This window comes from Polypterus senegalus, chromosome 3 (genome assembly GCF_016835505.1).
Source record: "Polypterus senegalus isolate Bchr_013 chromosome 3, ASM1683550v1, whole genome shotgun sequence".
Taxonomy (NCBI): domain Eukaryota; kingdom Metazoa; phylum Chordata; class Cladistia; order Polypteriformes; family Polypteridae; genus Polypterus; species Polypterus senegalus.
In genome coordinates this window covers 49,519,117-49,540,369 of record NC_053156.1, presented here as the reverse complement: position 1 = coordinate 49,540,369, position 21,253 = coordinate 49,519,117, and the positions used below count along the sequence as shown (strand labels likewise).

The window sequence follows — 21,253 nt, the reverse complement described above, 5'->3', positions numbered from 1 at the left end:
AATCTGAGCACAAACAAGCTTTATTTTAGACATTAAATTTCCATGATGAAAACTATTCGAAGACACTTTACAAGTATTAAGGTATAGTACAGGCCAAAGGTTTGGACACACCTCCTCATTCAATGTGTTTTCTTTATTTTCATGACCATTTACATTGGTAGATTCTCACTGAAGGCATCAAAACTATGAATGAACACATGTGGAGTTATGTACTTAACAAAAAAAGGTGAAATAACTGAAAACATGTTTTATATTCTAGTTTCTTCAAAATAGCCACCCTTTGCTCTGATTACTGCTTTGCACAGTCTTGGCATTCTCTCGATGAGCTTCAACAGGTAGTCGCCTGAAATGGTTTTCACTTCACAGGTGTGCCTTATCAGGGTTATTTAGTGGAATTTCTTGCTTTATCAATGGGGTTGGGACCAGCAGTTGTGTTGTGCAGAAGTCAGGTTAGTTGGACGATCATTTATTTTTCAACAGGACAATGACCCCAAACACACCTCCAGGCTGTGTAAGGGCTATTTGACCAAGAAGGAGAGTGATGGAGTGCTGCGGCAGATGACCTGGCCTCCACAATCACCGGACCTGAACCCGATCAAGATGGTTTGGGGTGAACTGGACCGCAGAGTGAAGGCAAAGGGGTCAACAAGTGCTAAACACCTCTGGGAACTCCTTCAAGACTGTTGGAAAACCATTTCAGGTGACTACCTGTTAAAGCTCATCGAGAGAATGCCAAGAGTGTGCAAAGCAGTAATCAGAGCAAAGGGTGGCTATTTTGAAGAAACTAGAATATAAAACATGTTTTCAGTTATTTCACCTTTTTTTGTTAAGTACATAACTCCACATGTGTTCATTCATAGTTTTGATGCCTTCAGTGAGAATCTACCAATGTAAATGGTCATGAAAATAAAGAAAACACATTGAATGAGGAAGTGTGTCCAAACTTTTGGCTTGTACTGTATATTGCAATTGTTTGCAATTGAAACCCTGGCTGGTTCAGCTTCACGCAGTGACTAAGCGGTGAGTATTCAAGCAGTAGGCTGGAATTCACCTTAGTCACTACATCACAATGACTGTCTAACTGAAGGTGGTATATTATTTAATGGTTACAACAATACCAAACAAAACATAACAACATAACAAGTTTGATAAATGAGAGGAGACTATTCTTTCCATCAAGCATCCTTGTTTAGCTAATAGCTAACCAGTCCCAAAATCTCATCCAGATTCTTCTTAAAGGTTATCAGAGTTTCTACTTCAACCACATGTCTTGATAGTTTGATCCTGATTCCCATAATTCAGAAGTGATTCTTGGTTTCGGTACAAGTTCAATTTCTGGTTATTGTCATGTGTACGGAGTGCAGTGAACTTTTCTTCCATAACTGTACATTAATTCATTTGCCACACTCCAGCACCCTGAAAAACAAGGATTACTAGCCAAAGGTGGACTTTATCTTGAAACCTCCTTCTGTTTCAAATGGCATTTTATAAGGAAAATTGACAGTCAACAGTTAGTACATTTAAACTTTATCTTACATAAAAGAAAAAAATAAATGAACAGCTGCTCTAAATGCTGCTCTTTGGCTTGTGGTATTTCAATGGCAAACTCACTTCGAAACTGTCAGCAGTGAAGTGAAAAGTTAAGTCCAGGTGAATGATGTGCAGCTGTGTATCTTGACACTGTCAAATCAGAAGCTGATATAGTTTATAATATTAACATTTTTACATAGAATATATCTGGCAAAAAATGTCATGTTCTTATATTTGGAAACTTATCATAGCAACTATTATAATTAAGTTCAAAGGCCAGATGCATCTCATATTTCAGTCATTAGGTATGACATATCAAGGCCTAGAAATCAGTCACTCATTATCTTTTATGTTAATACCAGCACTTGCCATCTACAGAAATTTTAGATGACTCGTTCATCGTCCATTAATAATGGAGACAAGTCAGAGAACAAGTAAGTTGTTAAGGACTTCACCTTGTGGTGCTGGAACACAACCTACAACTCAGCATCAGCAAATCAAAAGAGCTGGTGCTGAACTTTCAGTGTGTCAAGAAGCCTCTGAACCAGCTACCATTCATTGGTAGGACATAGAAGTGGTGCAGAGCTACAAGTACCTGGTGGTTCACATAAACAACAAACTGGACTGTCCTGACAACACAGTGGCTCTGTACATGAAGGTCCAAAGCAGACTGTACTTGCTAAGGCGACTCAGGTGTTTTGATGTGTGCAGCTGGTAATATTCTACCAGTTCATTGTAATCAGTGTGGTGTTCTATGCTGCTGTCTCCTGGCCAAGCAACCCAAAGAAGCACAATGCCTGAACAAACTTATCAGGAAAGATGATGGTGGCCAAATTGGATACCATCATGAAAAATCCTTCCCCCCCCCCATCCCCCTCAGGAGGCACTGTTTGGCAGCACTTTTAGACACAAGCCAATTTTACCACGATGTGCTAAGACGCACCTCTGAGGGTCCTTTCTGCCCACTGTTTTCAGACAATTTAATGCATCCACCCAATATATTTGTTACGTTTATTTTTATTTACCGGTAATTATGTATTTATCATTTGGTTGATTGACTCGCTGCATTATCTGTCCTGTAAGTCTGTATTCTTGTCTTTTCTGTTCTGAATTTCCTCATTGGATTAATAAAGTGTAGCTAATCTAATCTAATTTTAAAAAATAATTTCTTTGGTTAATGGCACATTATTTAGTTATTAGATGTCTCGAACTGGTGGTGCTGTAGTTACTGCTTCTTAGTTCAAATCTTGCCCAATGCCAATGTGAAATTTGCACATGTCTATGGTATCTGTGAGAGTTTTCCTCTTGATCCTCTGTCTTACTCCTAAATGCCAAAGATGTGCATATCCTCTTTAATAAAACCCCTGTGTACGTCCAGGTGTCCGTGTGTGTCTTCTGGTGAAGTGCGCATGTGCGAGCCGCGCCGCGCATTGCACCGTGACCCGCCCATGCGCATGGCTCCGTGGACGCACACACACTGGAAGCCGGGCACACAGTGAATGGTGTAGCCGTGCATGATAAGAAATAAAGGACACCATTGCTGGGGAGAGTGCTGATTGGGTAGTCGCGGCCGCGCACGTAAAATCCATTGCTGGGGAGATGCCACACATACAATAATCAGCTGCACGCCAGCACAGATTAAAATACTTGCTGGGGAACTAAACAGTACTTGCTGGGGAGATGTTGTTGGGGACACTCTGCTGATTGTCATATTACGGACAACAAAGCCGTATTAATGTCAGAGAAAATTACAGGCATTTTATGGAATTACAAACCAGTATTACTGCGAAAGAAAATTAAAGACACACAATACAGTGATGCATATTACAGACACATACAAGCCAGTATTACTGTAAGAGAAAATATTACGGACGTATCTACTAACAACATGCCACCCAAAAAAAAGGACACGTCAAGTAGGACAAAAGACACAGACAATCAAATCCTATATAAGCAACATCTCCTGGAAGAACGGTCAGATCAACAAGTAAACATCAACAAAAGAAACGCTGAAAGACAAAGAAAAATACGAGCAAATAGGTCGACTGAAGAAAAAGAAAATGACCGTCAGAAAAACGCTAAAAGAGAAAGACTTAGAAGAGCAAACCTTTGAAAAAGTTGGCATTTACTTGCCAAAACCAGTATTCAGCCACGGTCAGTTATATGTTGCATTATCAAGAGTTAGAAGTTTTCCAGATGTTGTTGTCAAGGTTGTAGATGGTCCTGAACAAGGCAAACTGTTGCCAAACTCAGACAGAATATTTACAAGAAATGTTGTCTATAATGAAATTGTATAGAAAAATTTAATGAGGTAAAAAAAAGAAAATTTTACCTAAATATCTTCTTCAGATATTGTGTCGTACAGATTGTTACAAAGTTTTACACTAAGGCAATATTAATTAGACTTCCTGTATTGTCATATACGTTTCTATTTTATTTTTATTATTATTTTATTTTAGGCTTCTTGCAAAAATATTTTTGACAAAAAAAAAATTAAGACAAGAAACAGAATAAGGTCAAGGTCCCATGCCATTTAATAGAGAGTGTTCCTACTAATGTTCATGCACTACTGTTCTAGCGCCCGTTATTGTAACGGGCTTAATGTCTAGTTGGATTAATAAGAGACTCTAAATTAGGAGCAGCTCCAGGGGGTCTTTTATCTTGTCAAAGAATTCCAAATATCACATTGAACACTCTGCACCTTCATTGTTGGGCATACTATTACTTGTTGGATTTTTGGGACTTTATTACACCATAGCCCTCTCTGTATTTTAGATGACCCTACTTTATTATTGTGATCTGTAGCTGCAGCTCAGTGTTACTTACTTTTAATTTACATTGAATAAGGGACAACTAGCAGATTCTTATAGATTGGTGTCTGAAAAAAGAAGCATATTTAGATAAAAATAAAAATCAGTTACTTTTCTTTAATTTCAGCAACCTGTTACTTGCTAAGTGGGCTTGTGTGAAAGTATGGAGTCATAAAAATGGTGAACAAATAAAAAAAGAGTACCAGCTAACCTAACCTGAATTCCCCAGAAACCTGGGGAATTTAATAAAAAAAAGATATGTATATAGAGCGGAAGAATGCAGAAACTTCACACATGCCATTTTCCAGCGTCACAGCAAGCCTTTTTGAATACGGGAAACCCTTACAAATAAAATTTGAACATGCACACTGCATAGTAAAATATATGCTGTATATGACTTATATAGCCCATTTTATACATATGTGTACTCTTTTAAATTGTGTTTATATAGGACAAAAGAAGGTGTGGATTTGATCATGTTGTGTGATTTAAGTTTCTAACTTTCCTAGTAAATTTACACAGTCTATAGCAGTGGTCTCAAACTCCAGTCTTGGAGGGCCACAGTGGCTGCAGGTTTTCATTCCAACCCTTTTCTTAATTAGTGACCTGTTTTTCTGCTCATTAAATTCTTTCAAATTAATTTTAATTGACTTTCTCTTGAAGTCTAAGAACACTTAATTGTTTCTTTTTCCTTAATTAGCAGCCAAACAATAATGAAATATAAAATGAACGAAAACATGACAAGCAAAATGTGTCCATCATACAATATCTGAAAATAAAGAAAGGTGAAGGTCTCAGGAATGCTGATCTGCTCAGGACCCCAAAACATTTTAACAGTGCTCTTAGAAAAGAGAAAATCAACAATTTTGGAAATGTCCGCTATTGCACAAGGAGAGCAGCAACAAGCCATGGAATTAAAGAACGGGTTTAATTAACAACTAGAATTAGAGCAAAATTAAGCAATTGTTTGTAGTCTGAGGCCCTGACTTAGTTGGTCTTCTGTTGGCTCACTCAATTCACATTTAATTTCTGTTTGGGTTCCATTTAAGGAAAGAAATGAAGCAATTCATAGGAGCTATCAGGGGAACAAATCTTTAAAAACAAGTCAATTAAAATAAAAGGAAAAGGGGTTAATTAACAGCAAAAACTGGCCACCATTTAAGCACATGGGTAAAATGAAAACCTGTAGCCACTGCAGTCCTCCAGGCTATTGTGCTAGGCTGCCTGTAATTGTTTCCACTTTGCAACATTATAATAACATCGACATGGAAAGAGATTGTTCCTGTCTGGTCCCTTATGCTTGCTCCAGCTTCTATGCATCCCTTGTCAGGATAAAGTGGGTTTAGAAAACGGATGGATGGATGGTTGGATGGATGGGTGATCGTCAATCATACATTCAGATGAATCATCTTCCTGCCATCATGCCAACAGAAGTAACAATTTTACTGAAACTAGTCACTGCTGTTCTTGCAATGTTTAAGAAGCAATTTCCACTCCTCCATTGTCCCAATCGTTTTCCAAAGGGCTATGCCATGCTGTAACCCTCTCCCAGAAGCCCCCTTATCTTCTGGAAGGTTGTATTTATTCAAATCCCAGGAGTCTTATCCTTCCATCTTGAACCTTCTGAGGCTTATTAAATGTAATGGGAATGTTTAAGGGTTTCATGGAATGCAAAGCTCAGTCTACCTGTGTGACCCGACTCTGTCATAATCCATATAGCCCTGCTTGTCTTCTGGGAAATATGCTGGCTACTACAATACAGTTTAAATCTAGGACCACCTGAGTATTGATAATGTGATACTTCTTGAGATTTATGTTTGTGTACTTATCCATACTTGGGGAAATGATGTTTATGTGTGCACCAATTTGTATGGGTGCATCTTCCTTTAACATCACCTCCTGTGGAGTCTTGGAGAAAAGTATAAATTGGCATATTACCTTACATGTTGCAAGGGCATTTAAAATATGGTGCAACAAGACAAGAAATGGTTGTTATTGCATGGCTGCATTTTACACATAACGTTACACTTTCATTTTGGCTAACAGTGTATGGCTTCTTCTCGTAGACAATTTTTAATGAGTATTATCCCATCTCTGTCCAATCAATATATCTTTAAGAATTCATTGTTGTTCTGCATTTCCAAAACATTCTGCCTTATCTTACTGACCTCTTATACTTGTACTCTCCCTTGCAATCACTTAGGTCCTCTGAGCAGAAGTTACTGGTTGTGCAGAGGTCCCGACTTAAGCTCAGATGGGACCATACCTTTGCAGTAACTGCCTCTAAGATCTGGAATAGCCTTCCTCTTTATATTAGGTCAGCATCTACATTTGTCACTATTAAAGCCAATCTGAAAACCTTTTTACCTCAGCTTTTTAACTATGTGAGGGCTGAATATTTTTTCTAAAAAGAAACACACAAAGCAATTATTTCACACATAAATAAACATACAATATCTGCTGTTGGTGCATGTTCGGCATCTCTGGTGGCAATGGCTGCGTGGAGGCACCTCAATGGACAGCAGGAACACACGTTGGGCCTGCAGCCTGGCTGTCTTCACACAGCAGGTGGGTGATTGGTGGTGGTCACAGTGTAGTGCAATATGTGATGGTCCTCCCAGGCAAACACTGCTGTATGCGCATCAGCTACATGAAAGTGTGCAGCACCACAATCAGCTGGGGACCGATCAGATGATGCTGGTACCTCACTTTCGTCCATCTCCAGATCACTTGTATCAAACTTGGAGTCTGACAACGAAATTACTTAAAACATCCATGGAGTATTTTGCTTTGCCCATTCGCTTTGGTCTCTCGCCAGATGTCGATGCTATTTTAGAGGTGCTTTGCTCTTCGCTACTCATCCACGCATAGGGAATTGAGGTCAAATCAACAAAGCTATGTAACATTCCTTCTAGTAAAGAGAGTCAAACTAAAACGCAAGGGTGACTTTTGTCCGTCCTCTACCTCTGAATTTTGACAAAAGTCGACTTTAGCCCTGAAATAGTTAAACTTTCTTGAGAGTACAGTTTTTTTAAGATTTATTTATATATTTTGGTATATTAATTCACTGTATCTATATATTTATTGGTGTATTACAGAAACTGTACAGCACTTTGGTCATCTCCTGTTGTTTTAAATATGCTCTGTAAATAAAATTGACTTGACTTTCCTGGGATTTCTGCTTGAATAAAATGTTTTGGCATGACATCTCAGGAGCTCTCCTAAATGCTGGTGAAGTATGAAATAGTTTCCCAAATTAGGAAAACTGATAAAAATACCTGATAAATATAGGCACAGATTCAAAATAATCAAAATCCACCATATTATGTGTTTTATGAGCTGATCCTTGTAAATTCATGCATGGCCACAAGAAGAGCATGCAAACTCCATAGTAACAATGACATGGGTGAGAATTGTTCATGGAACTCTAGATATGCCAGGCAGCAGTGCTAACAACTGGCCAGCTCTGCCAGCTCTAGCTCATTTTCTTTTAATATTTTTTTCACACAAAATGTTTTTACAGTCCATAACTTCTAACACTTGGGCACAGTCTCAGCTAATTTAAAATCCCTAGTCAGTTTAAGTGATGGGTGCCATTTTGCAGTCGTAAAGTGGAGGAATCCTGTATGGAAAATGGCTAAATGGATAATTATTTAACTTTTATTCATTTTGCAAAGCAATTTCATAACCTGTATAGTCCTAATTAAAGTTGTAAAAAATTATATATTACATTTTGTTACGATCCACCCAGGTTGTTTAAATATGCACAGCATTTGATAAATCAGTAATATTACACCTGCTGACTGAAATGTCTGCGGTGGGCTGGCGCCCTGCCCGGGGTTTTTTTTCTGCCTTGTGCCCTGTGTTGGCTGGGTTTGGCTCCAGCAGACCCCCGTGACCCTTTAGTTAGGATATAGCAGGTTGGATAATGGATGGATGGACTGCAATGTCTGCACTTAGTAACTATTAAAGTTACAAAGCTGAATTTTATTGGAATTGAGGAAGCCTGAAATGAAAATGCCACCATTCATAAAAGCTCATTGTCTTTAGCATTAAGAAATGGTAAATGTGAGGAAGTTTTATGAGGAGACCCTGTTTATGCCACAATTGTAATTTATTACCCAATGCTAATGATTCTGACCATCTGTTCCACCAAACATTGTACAGGAAAACACTGTCACCCAGTGACTCCAGGCCAGCATTAATCTGTTCACTGATTTCAGCCACTTTTCACTTAGCTTTTAGCAAAATAGCTTTTTAACCCATTTCTTGTAGTTCTCCATTTATAGTAACAGAGTGATTTTGTTGGTTAATGTTTTTTCCCTAAAGTAAGCCTAGCATTGTTAGTGCAGATAATGTTAAAAATGTTAAACAACAAATTACTGCTAGAAATGACAGTTGCACAGTGGTTAGTGCTTCTTAGTCATATAAAGACCAGGCCTCATTGGTATTTGCATGTATTCTCAATGTCTGAATGGGACTTTTCTCACGTACTTTGATTTTGTCCCTTACAAACAATGATAAATTAACAGGTGACTCTAAAATGGCACTATGGTATTGTGAGTGAGAGTGACCTGTGAAGGACTTGCAGATATCCAGATATTGCTCATGCTTTGCACCCAGTCCTTCTGGGAACAGCCTCAGCCTGTTCTCAGGCAGCAAACCCATATGGACCCTAAATATGACTGGCCTATCAAATTGTGCACCTGAGGATCATATGGGGCCATCTGACTATCTGGTACAGGTTTGCTGGGGGACAGCAAAAACCTGGACAGTTTGGGGGTCAAGAAGGACTGGATTTGGTAACCCTTGGTCTAGATAACACATACCTAAGCTTGAAACAATCATTTAAAATAATGAAACATTTATTAACTTACATGTACTTATTTGATTGATGCCTTTCTCCAAAGTGATTTACAATGTTTGAGATATAGTTGGTTACATTTCTTCTGCTTACTTATCTGAACGTAACACTTACAAACCAGAGCGCATATTAAAATTTGAACGTGCCAGGATTACTAAAATACAGTGGGAGGTCAAGCATTTAGTTACAGGGAATGGTCTACCTGTTACTGTAACAGGTGCCCCTTTAGTCTCATCTTTGAAATCCTGGCTGAGGATTCACTACTTCAGTTTAGCATACACTGACTAGAGCTGTGGATTAGCTATGCATACTGCATCTCTACTGTTAGTACTTTGATTAGGATCTGTTGGAACAAATCTGTATCGTTATATGTGATAGTTAGAGAGTGGTATAATCTGTTCTTGCATTTTGCATGGAGAGTTGTTGCAACACTATCTACCTGTACCTGGTGAGTAGTACTGTGCAAGAACAAAGTACTTTGTACTGCTGTATTGTATTTCTTTGGTGCCCATGACAGATTGGTCATCTAGCTCTGTGAAGAGGATTTAGAGGATTAGTTGTGATCTGTTTTCTGTTGTATTTGCCACATTTTTTGCCAGCCATTTCATGCCCAATCTACCTGGTAGGGGGCCTCTCTCTAAATTGCCTTTCTCAAGATTTCTTCCATTTTTTTTCCCTAAAAGGATTTTCTTTGGGAGTTGTTTTTATTGTCTTCTTAGAGAGTCAAGGCTGGAATACTATCAAAACCCAGTGCCTTTTAACAACCATTGAGGCATTCCTTGTGTGATTTTGGGCTATACAAGAAAAAATGTTTTGGTTTTTTTCCAGTTGGAGTAGATGCAGGTAAAGTGACTTCTTCATAGTCACAATGTGTCAGTTTGGGATTTGAATTTGCAGCCTCTATGTCATACTTAAACGAAGAACTTATCATAGGAACATCAACACATATTTTACATTTTGAACTCAAAATGTCATTTAAATTACCACATTTTATACCAAGAATGTCACTTAAGTTAAATGTCCATATCCTGCAAATTCAGTCCTTTTTTCATATAACATTTGGTGCCCATATAGGTTGTGACCATAATATTATACTGCATTGGTTCAGAAAGCAGATAAATGAAAGGACACTTAAATATAAAAAAAAGTATTAAATATGTGTGGTGTTGATAAGTTCCACCCAAACACCTTACAACTGAAGTACACCAGACATGACCCACTGACAAAAGATCTATGGAATGATTAGATCTGTGAGCTCTCTAGGGGTCTCTGAATATCCCAGAAGAATCAGAATTTTTAGTTTAGGCATTTTTGAATCCGGATGTGTTCAACTCTTGCATGAATGAGTAGAGAGAAAGTGAGTGACCTTTAATTATAAGGATGATGAATTCTGTATAAAAAAACAGTAGTAACAGAACTTGTAATCCACTATGTTTTAAAATATATTTGAAACTTCCTATTACTTACTACGTCAAACCAAGCAAATCACTTAACCTACTTGTGCTTCAATGTACACTAGCATTGAAAAATTTGAAATCAATTAGAAATGGTCACTTTTTTTAAATAATGGTTCCATTCAAGGGATTTAAAAGTAGAGTTAAGTCTTTACTAATGGTGCTAGTGTATATTACTGCCTTAAAAGACACATTTATAATTTGCTATTCGGCTCCAGCAGACCCCCGTGACCCTGTGTTAGGATATAGCGGGTTGGACAATGACTAACTGACATATGATTGCAAGGCTCCATTTTTGGCAGCTCTAACTGCAGTGTCCGAATGCTAAGGTCTCTTAGCCTTAATTGAACATGTTTAAATGCTAAGCAGATTCTATAGAAACATTTACAAGTAAGTTGTCTGGTAACACTTTAGCTAGGGTATTGCAAAAATGCATCTATTACTCATTTATTCTTAAGAAACAAGGCCTTAACAAAGGCTTCTTCTGGTACTAATAACGCATTCAAAGCATCAGTAAAGTGGTTATTCATCTATGCAACGTGACCTTCTAAGATAACTTCACTTTGGAACAGTCTGTCAGAGGTGGCTTAAGCAAGACAAATTTAATTTTAAAATCCGCAACTCCTTTGTTCATATCAAAGGGTCTTATTATGCCACACTGCACAGAGATGAATAATCTGTCTACTGATGTCTTATAAGAGTAATGAAGACCAAAAGAAGCCTTTACTAACGTCTTGTTACATAAGCATAAATGAGTAATAGGTGCATTTTTGCAGTGTCTAAACTAAAGTGTTACCAATTGTCTTTTCTTAGTCTTCAAGGTACAGGAATTCCTAAAGTAAAATTCTGAGTTCAAAAATGCCCAAAACGAAACAGCTTTCTCAAAAACCACGATTGTCTAAAATTATTCCTTGCGACAGATTGCCAAAAAGAAGATTTCATACAAAGCTGTCCACTTCTTTTTGAAAGAAGAGAGCAAACTGAACTGAGCCATAAAATCAAAAGAAGCAGAATGCTGAAATACATCAGAGTCTGTAGTTTCAGAAACAGACGATTTACAGGTCCTCAGTTGGCTGTTTACTTAAAAACACATCAAATATGAGTGTCATCTGCAACAGTGAAAAGGCGATGAAGGGATGCTGGCATTGGAGGCAGAGTTTCAAAGAAAAAAATATTTATGCATTCGGCAGATAAAAAGGTTAAAAAGGGCAAGAGTTTGGAATTCTCCAGAAATCAACCATCCAATGTGTGTGTTTTTACGTGTATTTGAATCTTTTCTTTTCACTGCTGTAGATGGTTTTCACAGAAAATATCAGTATCAGATTCTGTTGAGTGTTTTGATTCATGTGATTGGTCCAAAAGGTTTTTATGCTTTTTGTGCAGAAAATTCCCTTTCATATTTAGCTGTCTTCACGGCTCTGATCAGTCCAACAGCAGGTAGCTTGCCAGATTTGAAAAAGACACTTGCAGCTGAGATGTTGTTTGTACTTTTAGCAGTATTTATTTTGGATGTAGATATTTGTAAGTATATTCTTTAATACATTTTGATGCAACTGCCAATTCTTGTTTAGAACAGTTTAAGTTTTCAAGACTACGTCTTTAATTATAACAATTAAAAAATCTAAGCAGCCTCACCTTGAGGAAACAGCTATGCCAATGTACATATCATAGATTGTAATCTTGAATCTGATAATATCAGCAACAATAAAACTGTACCTGAATTACAACCTGTAAATAAATGTTCATTGATTCTTCAACCTTGACTACGTGTACAATTAAACAAATATTAGCACAGCCATTTGTGAACTTTACTTACTCTAAAGTTAACCATAAGCAACATATTTAAAGGTTCATGGAAACAGACACTAAAGGTAGTGATAATTCCACATCAGTCTCCACGTAGGAAAATGAGTGCTATAAAAGCTGCACCCCTCTGCCTTTGTACTTGGATGCAGACTTATATGTCAAAACATATGCCGTTTTCACGTAAAACATTCCACTAAGAATTAAACACGATTTTTTAAAAAAATAATTAACACAATGTGCATTATATAGATAAATTTCATACCTGAATGAGGATGCTAAATTACTAGTGAAAGTCTAAGATAGGATTAAAAAGTGCTTCCCTCATTAATACAGTAAGAGCAAACCAGATTTATTAGAGGCAGACACTCACCCTCAAACCTTCCAGTGTGTGTTCAATGTATTTTATTTATTTATACATTTTATTTAACATGCACCTTTCTTAACACTCAAGGTCACCTTACAATAAAATTAAACATCCATCTATCTCCTAACTACAGGGTTACAGGAGCCAATCCCAGGAAACAAACCTTGGGCAGGGACCAGCACACCCACACAACAGGGACAATTTAGAAATCGTCAATGCACCTAACCTGCATGTCTTTGGACGGTTGGAGGAAACCGGAGTACCTGGGAGAAACCCATGCAGACACAGGGAGAATATGCAAACTCCACACAGGGAGGACCCAGGAAGTGAACCCGGGTCTCCTAACTGCGAGGCGGCAGCGCTACCCACTGTGCCACCGTCCCGCCCTTAAAATTAAACAACAGTAATACTTATATAAAAACAAACAGCACAATAAAATCAAATAACAAGAAGCGATACATCACAAACGAAACGAATGTGAAAGGTATCTGTCTGTAACAGTAAAAAAACTCATAACTGATATGCCAATTTGAAAAGATATGTTTTGTGGGCAGTTTTAAACTGTGTTAATGAATCTAGATGATGGATATGAGAGGGAAGAGAATACCAGAGTTGAGGGGTCCTATGACAGAATGCTTGAGCTCCCATATAACAGAGTTTGATGTGTGGTACAGAAAGTAAAGCTACAGGTGAGGATATGAGGGAATGAGAGGGAGTGTAAGTCTGATGGAGATCAGTAAGGTAGGGAGGAGCGAGATTGTGGAGAGCTTTAAATGTTAAGAGCAGTATTTTGTATTGTATTCGATAGTAAACAGGGAGCCAGTGAAATTGGGAGAGAGCAGGTGTAATATATTCAGTGGATTTAGGACAGGTAATTACCGTATGTACCATAAATTTTCCCGCGGATAAGTCGGGACTTGATTTTACTGTATAATTTCTGGTATTTTATAATGTCAGTCATAAGTTGAATGCGGAAAACTCACGCCATTGGTCCAAGAGATTATAATATGCTAACACCCACCTGAGAGAGTAACCACGGCGCACACTGTCTCTTTTTTCTATGTGGGTGCGGCAATGCGATGTATCAGCACGTGTTCCTAACCTCTCTCTCTCTCTCTCTCTCTCTCTCTCTATTGTGCCTACGTGACCACACGGTAATACCCAAACTATTCTGAAGCGACATTTGCACTGTTTTGTGTTTTTTGTATCTCACACCTTCATACACTTATATCGTAAGAGGATCCCTTATCTATGATGGAATGTTCGATCAGGAGAAAATATGAAGCTGGTTTTAAATTAAATGTCATTGAAGTAGCGAAAGAAATTGGTAACTGCGCTGCTGCAACAAAATTCGATGCGTCTGAAAAACTGATGTGAGTTTGGAGGAGAAGATGTAAAAAAATTAAAAATTTAAGGGTTGCATTTTTGAAGGGGCATAAAAGTCGGGATCTGATTTTATCATCGATTTTTCTGGTTTCAAGACCCGACTTATACGTGAGTTCCTAGCAACAGAATATTGAATAAGTTGTAAGCAATGGATAAGTTTTTTAGTGATGCCAGATAGAATAGCATTACAGTAATAATGTAATATACTTGCCCTCAAAATCTGACTCACCAGACGTCTTATTATCTTTGGATGTAGAAAAGGCATTTGATAGAATTAAATGGAAATATCTATTTACTACACTGCACAAAAATCAGGCCCCCAACATATCTGCATGGATTTGACTACTTTATACTGGTTCCGAAGCCTCAGTATTAATAACAAACTCAGACGACTTCAGAATCGAAGGAGGTACTCAACAAGGGTGGCCACTATCAGAAAAGCTTTTTTGGGATAGTCATTCAGACATTGGCTATTGATCTCTGGGAGAAAGCAGAGATAAAGGGGATGATCAGAAAATCATTCAAACAATATCACTATATGCATATGATATGGTTCTTTGCATATCAGACCCACAGTCATCTCTACCATTAATTATAAACATGTTAGATCTCAGGATTCAAAATTAATTTAAATTAAAGTATGCTTTTTCCAAATCAACTAAAAATAAACTTTGCATAAAGAGAGATGAAATGATAAAGCTCAACATTTGCAGTGTACACAAAGTGCAAATAAGACAAGACAGGTTGTGCAGTCAAAACCATGCAACCTACTATTTACTGTAAATATGTCAATACATTTACTTACCACAATTACACAGAGACCAATTCAATGAAAAGTTTCACAGTGCAATGTGGTGACTGATAACAGATGTGACTAAAGTGACGTGTGCATAAACTGGAAGGAAAGATTGTGATCTAGGATGTTAAAGGTAGGGTGAAAGATCATGGGGAGAGCACTGTGTTGAGGAGTCTAACAGCTTGGGAGAAAAAGCTACCAGACAACTTGACAGAATCTGGATGTGATGTTGCAGTGTCTTTTTCCAGATGTCAAAAAAAATGAAAACTCCATGAGAGGGGTGACAATTGTCCTTCACAAAGTGACAGGCTTTGCAGACACAGCATTTGAAGAACTTGGCACACCAATAACATTCTACACTGACCTCACTATTCTCTGCAATCTCTTGTGGTCAGACACACTGCAATTGCTGTATCATACCATAATGCAGCTGTGAGCTCTGTAAACTGGTGCCATTGTGGGTGCTGCCATAAATGAATACAAACGTACTTAGTGACCAGTGAATTCTCCACCATATTATACCAAATTGGACATTTGCTCATAATATCATCCATCCATCCATTATCCAACCTGCTATATACTAACTACAGGGTCACGGGGGTCTGCTGGAGCCAATCCCAGCCAACATAGGGCGCAAGGCAGGAAACATACCCTGGGCAGGGTGCCAACCCACTGCATGCTCATAATATCAAAACAGTATAAATATCTATGAATAACCATCACAAGTAAACATAAATATCTTCTTCAATACAGTTTTGGAAATACTATGGCAAAATCAAATAAGACATTAACAAATTGTACGCCTTCCACCTCACCTTAGTAAGGGGAATTAATAGTGTCAATATTAACATCCTGCCTAAGCTGTTATGCCTATTTCAAAGCATCCCTATATAGCTCACAAATCATTCCTTAAGCAATTATACTCAATCATAAAATCGTTCATCTGGAATCAAAATGGCCAAACATCCAAAAGTCAACTCTACAAAGATCTAAAGCAGAATGTGGCATAGAACTACCTAAATTTAAATTTTACTTCTGCATGATAAATATTCTTACAAAAAGGTCTTAGAAATTGGCAGAAATTAATTCATTTACATTTGGCTGGCTTGATTTGAGATCCTGTTTTAAATCTTCCTTGTATGCCCTGCTTTGTGTTCCAGTCCACACTAACTATTGTCAATGTACCAACAATCCAGTCATCCAACAACCACTTATAAGCAACCAAGGATAGGTTGCTGGTCCACTGCAGTGCATATTTAAATACTTTATAGCTACAAACACACCTAAATTTTTTTGATCTGTGGTGTACCTGAGAAAAACCACGCTATGGAAGCCCATTTCCACCAAAGAAGTAAAAATAGTAATAAAAAGTCTCACTTTTTTTACTTTTATAACTTTGATAGAAACAGGCTTCCATAGGAGTGTAGGGAAAAAAACACATACAATCAACAAAGAAAACATTACACAGACACTTCAACATCAACAACTGTTGTACATATTATAGGTCAGTGGTTCCCAACCTGTGGGGTGGACCCACTAGGGGGGTGCGAAGTAACAAAAAGGAGGACGCGAAGATGTGAAAAAAAAAAAATAAGAATTAAAAATATGAAAAAAACATCTATTGAAACCAAAACAAATTAACTTAAACTACATTCTGATACTAGAACAATAAATATAGAGTTAGATAAATGTCGATAAAAGTTAAGTAGTTATAATAAAATATGCATCTACATTTTAAAAAAATGTTAGGGGGGGCACGATTAAAACTGTTATGAAAACTCGGGTCGCAAATACTTAAAGGTTGAGAAACATTGTTACAGGTTAAGTGCAGCTATAAACACTTGAAATAACAATGTTTCTGTAAGAAACAGCACCACTACCATCCATCTAGGTTTCCTTTTCCAGTATTCTGTAGATGCAAATATCATAATATCAACATACCTGTGATTTAGTGATTCTCAGCTTGACTGATGGCCTAACCTCTTCTTCTTGGAATTAAATATCTAGGTAATGTGCTTTCAAAACAGGAATGCCCTGGTTATGAGACCTGCTTTATACACAGAAATAAAAGAGCTCTGATAAGGAAGTAACAGGTGATAAATACAGTTTATTGTGTTTGAACTTTAGTCACTTTTTCACATAAAATATCAATTTGCTATTTCTAACTGTGCTTCTACCATATAACTCTATCTCTTAGGGCATAAAGATGAAACTAAAAGATGGAAATTATGCAAAAATATTAAAAATACATACGCGACTTTCATGCAAATAAAACAGGCACTGAAAATCTTCTAAACTTAACATTAACTTCATTGAGTAAAGAAAAGCTTCCCAATGTTCATTCAAAATTTAGCCTTAACAAATTTCCAACTATGTCCCAGTGTCCATGATGAATTCATTTTAATGTAACAGTCTCAATCCACTGTGCTAATTTCCTTCATAATTTTGAACACATTAATCATGTCTCATCTTAATCTTCTTTTCCTTAAACTGAAAAGGCTCAGCTCTTTTAAACTTTTCTCATAATTCATCCCCACTAGCCCTGGAATGAGCCTAGTCACTGTTCTGTGGATTTTTTCCAGAACTACATGTACTTTTTTGTAGCCCGGAGACCAAAACTGCAACACAGAATACTCCAGATAAAGCCTCACCAGTGCATTAGAAAGATGTAGCATAAACTCCTTGGGCTTGTACTCTGCACATCAGGGAGCTATAAAACAACATTCTGTTAGCCTTCTTAATGGCTTCTGAGCACTTTCTGCATGTAGATAGTGATGAATTCACTACAACTTCTAAATCCTTCTCTTAAGATGTACTTTCGATTTTCAGTCCTCCCATTGTGTTTTCAAATCTAACATTTTTACTTCCTATGTGTAATACTTTACATTAAATTACATTAAATTTTACCTGCCAGAAATCTACCCAAGCCTGCATGCTTCCCCAGGCTGGTGGTAAGGATGTCCTCCTGGCATTGCAAGCAATCTTTGCTTCCATTTGGGAAACTGGCATCATCCCAACTGACTGGAAAACGGGACTTGTCATGCCTATCTGGAAGTGAAGGGTGATCGCCTGGATTGCAGCAACTACAGGGGGATAACACTGCTCTCGGTGCCAAGTAAGGTCCTTGCTAGGGTCGTCCTCAATAGGATCCGTGATCACGTACTCACCTACCAGCCTAAGAAATCTACCATCGGCCGCATCCTGGCACTGAGGGTTCTCATGGAGCGCAAATGCGAATATCGGCAGAGTTTCTTTGCAGCCTTTGTCGATTTTTGCAAAGTGTTCAACTCAGTTGAACTACCATGTGGGACATCCTGAGGGTTCGCGGGATCCCCTCGGGGTTGCTGAATTTCATGGCCGGCCTGTACACTGGTACTGTGAGTGCTGTGCAGAGTGGAGGCAGGACCTCTACGTTTTTCCCAGTTGATTCTGGGGTTCATCAGGGATGTGTTCTTTCTCCTACTCTGTTCAATGCTTGTATGGACTGGGTGTTGGGCAAGGTCGTTGGGTCCAGTGGTTGTGGGGCATCTGTTGGTGAAGAAAGTTTAATGGATCTTGACTTTGTTGATGATGCTGTGATTTTTGCAGAGTCAATGGAGGCTCAGATCGGGGCGCTCAAGAGACTGAGCGAGGAGTCTGAGTGTCTGGGCTTGTGAGTGTCCTGGATAAATACCAAGATCTAGGCCTTTAATGACCGCTTGGGCACAGCCATCAGCAGTGTGTCTGTTTGCGAAGAGAGTGTTGACCTTGTTGAGAGGTTTACTTACCTTGGCAGTGACATTCATGTCACTGGTGACTCTTCCTATGAAGTCAGTAGATGGATTGGGAGAGAGCTGGAAAGAAGTGTGTGGCGCTCCCGATATCGATGCAAAAGGACAATTTCCAAGTCTTTAGAGTGCTGGTGCTTCCTGTCTTGCTATATGGTTGTGAGACATGGACGTTATCCAGTGACCTGAGACGAAGAATGGACTCCTTAGGTACTGTGTCTCTCCTCAAAATCCTTGGGTACCGTTGGTTTGACTTTGTGTCGAATAAGCAGTTGCTCATGGAGTCTCAAATGAGGAACATTACCTGCATTATGAGGGAGCGTCAGTTATGGCACTACGGCCATGTGGCACGTTTCTCCGGCTCGTAAGATCCTCATTGTTGGGGACCCGAGTGGCTGGACCAGACCAACGGGTCACCCACGTAACACCTGGCTGCCGCAGATAGAGAGTCATTTCCGGAAAAAAGTTTTGTCCTGAGTTGTTTCGTTGTGTAGTTGGTGCGGCAACACACTGTACCAGTGCATGCTCCCCAACTTGATTTGACTTGACTGTATGCTGTCCAAGTCCCTCTGTAATGATTCAACAGATTCAAGAGAAAGTGCTGGATAGGGCAGTAGAAAGACGTCAACCCAGCAGCAGGACTGGTATCAGCTCCTTTGTGCAAAGAGGATAAGGAGGAGCACTGCCAGAGCTCTATAAAATTACCTCCAGCTGGCTACTATTGTGCATGTTTCTGACCAGACTGTTAAAAAGACTGCATGAGGGTGGCATGAGGTTCTGATGTCCTTTAGTGGGACCTGTGCTCACAGCACATCACCATGCAGCTCGATTGGAATTCACCAGAGAATACCACAATTGGCAGCTCCACTATTGGCTCCCGATTCTCTTCATAGATGAGAGCAGGTTCACACTGAGCACAACGTCATGGACATGAAAGAGTCTGGAGACGTTGTGATGAATGTTATGGAGCCTGCAACATCATCCGGCATGGTTATATTAATTGTGATGGTCTGGGGAAGCATGTTAGTGGTGGTCTGGCATGTTATGTTTTGGTGGATCCAAAGCTGCCAAGTAGCACCACAGACTGTTGTGGAGTTCATTGATGCCCTGATTCAGGTCTGGGAGGAGATCGTCCAGGACACCATCCACTATCTACTCAGGATCATGCCCACATGTTGCACATGTTATAGGGAGTGCATACAGACATGTGGGGGGCCATACACACTGCTGAGTCACATGATGAAATGAGTTGCCATGATGAAATTCAAATGAGTTGCATCAGCCTTGATTTGAATTTTTGACTTTTGGTGAATCCATCCCTCAGTGGGTTAGTCATTTTGGCTTTCATTGGCAGCTGTTACATCATTTTCTTCTCAACGAATTACACAGTATTACTCGGTAAAGATTTTCCACTTGAATGTTTCGCTCATTGAGATCTAATATGTGATTTAAGTGTTCCTTTCAATTTTTTGAGCAATGTATTTAAGTGTGTTGAAAAAAGACAAGATTGTTTCTCAATAACTCTTTTAACACTAGAATTCCTGAAGCCTACGAAAAAACTTGTAAGATCAGCATCTTTTGTTTTGTAAATGTGTTGATCAGCACAAGCAGCAAGCAGCCGGCTGTCCCATCTCCTGCCTTGACAGAGCTCTCCCAGCTCAAGCCAAGGCTCCTTATCTGTGTGTGATGTGCCTGGAGTTATATAGGGTAAATAATACAGCATATTGTTATTTGGAATACATGCATATCATGTTTGTTCCATGCCTACAAAGATCTGAGTAAGTGTAGGATGAAAGGAAATGCAAGAAATGCCGAACATGTACCTAAAGCAGAAACTTTTTCAATATTATACTAATAACAATATATTCAATCTCTTTTCACTGTTCTGTTATTTCACCGAGTAATAATTTCCGTTTGTTTGCGCTAATGCAATCTATACTATCCTTTTTTTTGAGACATTCAAATTTTCACACTTCCATTATCTCTAACCTGCTCTGCATGTGTACCGCGCCAACATTTTTGGAATCTTTTAATTTTCGCAGATACATTTCATTGGGAAGAAACACTACTTTTTTTTTCACTGATGGCAACACAAATTAGATGATCTACAAGTCTCTGACTTAAAATTTAAATCCAAACAATATATTCAAGTTCTTTTTGCTGTTCTGTTATTTCACCAAGTAATACTTTCCATCTGTACGCACTAATTCGATCTTTCCTATCTTTTTTTGAGACTTTTCAATTTTCATACTTCCATTATCTCTAACCTGCTCTGCATGTGTACCGCGCCAACATTCTCACAGGACATATAAGTGTCTCTCTGAGAAAATCATGTTTCGTCTCCTTCCAAGATTTTTTTTTTTATAATAGAGAGAAATAGTTTGAGTAGTATTGCTTTGCTAAACCTGTCCTGCTGTTAATTGACATTTAGCAATGATTGATGATTGTTAATATAAAACAAACTATGTCCATTTAG

The 21,253-nt window shown here is 38.4% G+C and overlaps 1 protein-coding gene across 9 annotated transcripts in view; it reads right to left on the bottom strand.

Annotated features, from left to right (window-relative positions):
• The window catches only part of LOC120525126 (NXPE family member 3-like), a 172,213-nt gene that overhangs the window by 53,779 nt on the left and 97,181 nt on the right, over positions 1 to 21,253 (bottom strand). For 5 of the 9 annotated variants that reach the window (XR_005632893.1, XM_039747171.1, XM_039747167.1 and 2 more), the window contains one exon: positions 16,952 to 17,057. The exons of 2 other annotated variants lie outside the window; for them this stretch is intronic. The gene's annotated coding sequence lies outside the window, so the exon portion shown is untranslated. Of the gene's footprint in view, positions 1 to 16,951; positions 17,061 to 21,253 lie in introns of all 9 variants that reach the window. 2 more of the 9 variants (XM_039747168.1, XM_039747172.1) reach the window with 1 other exon arrangement.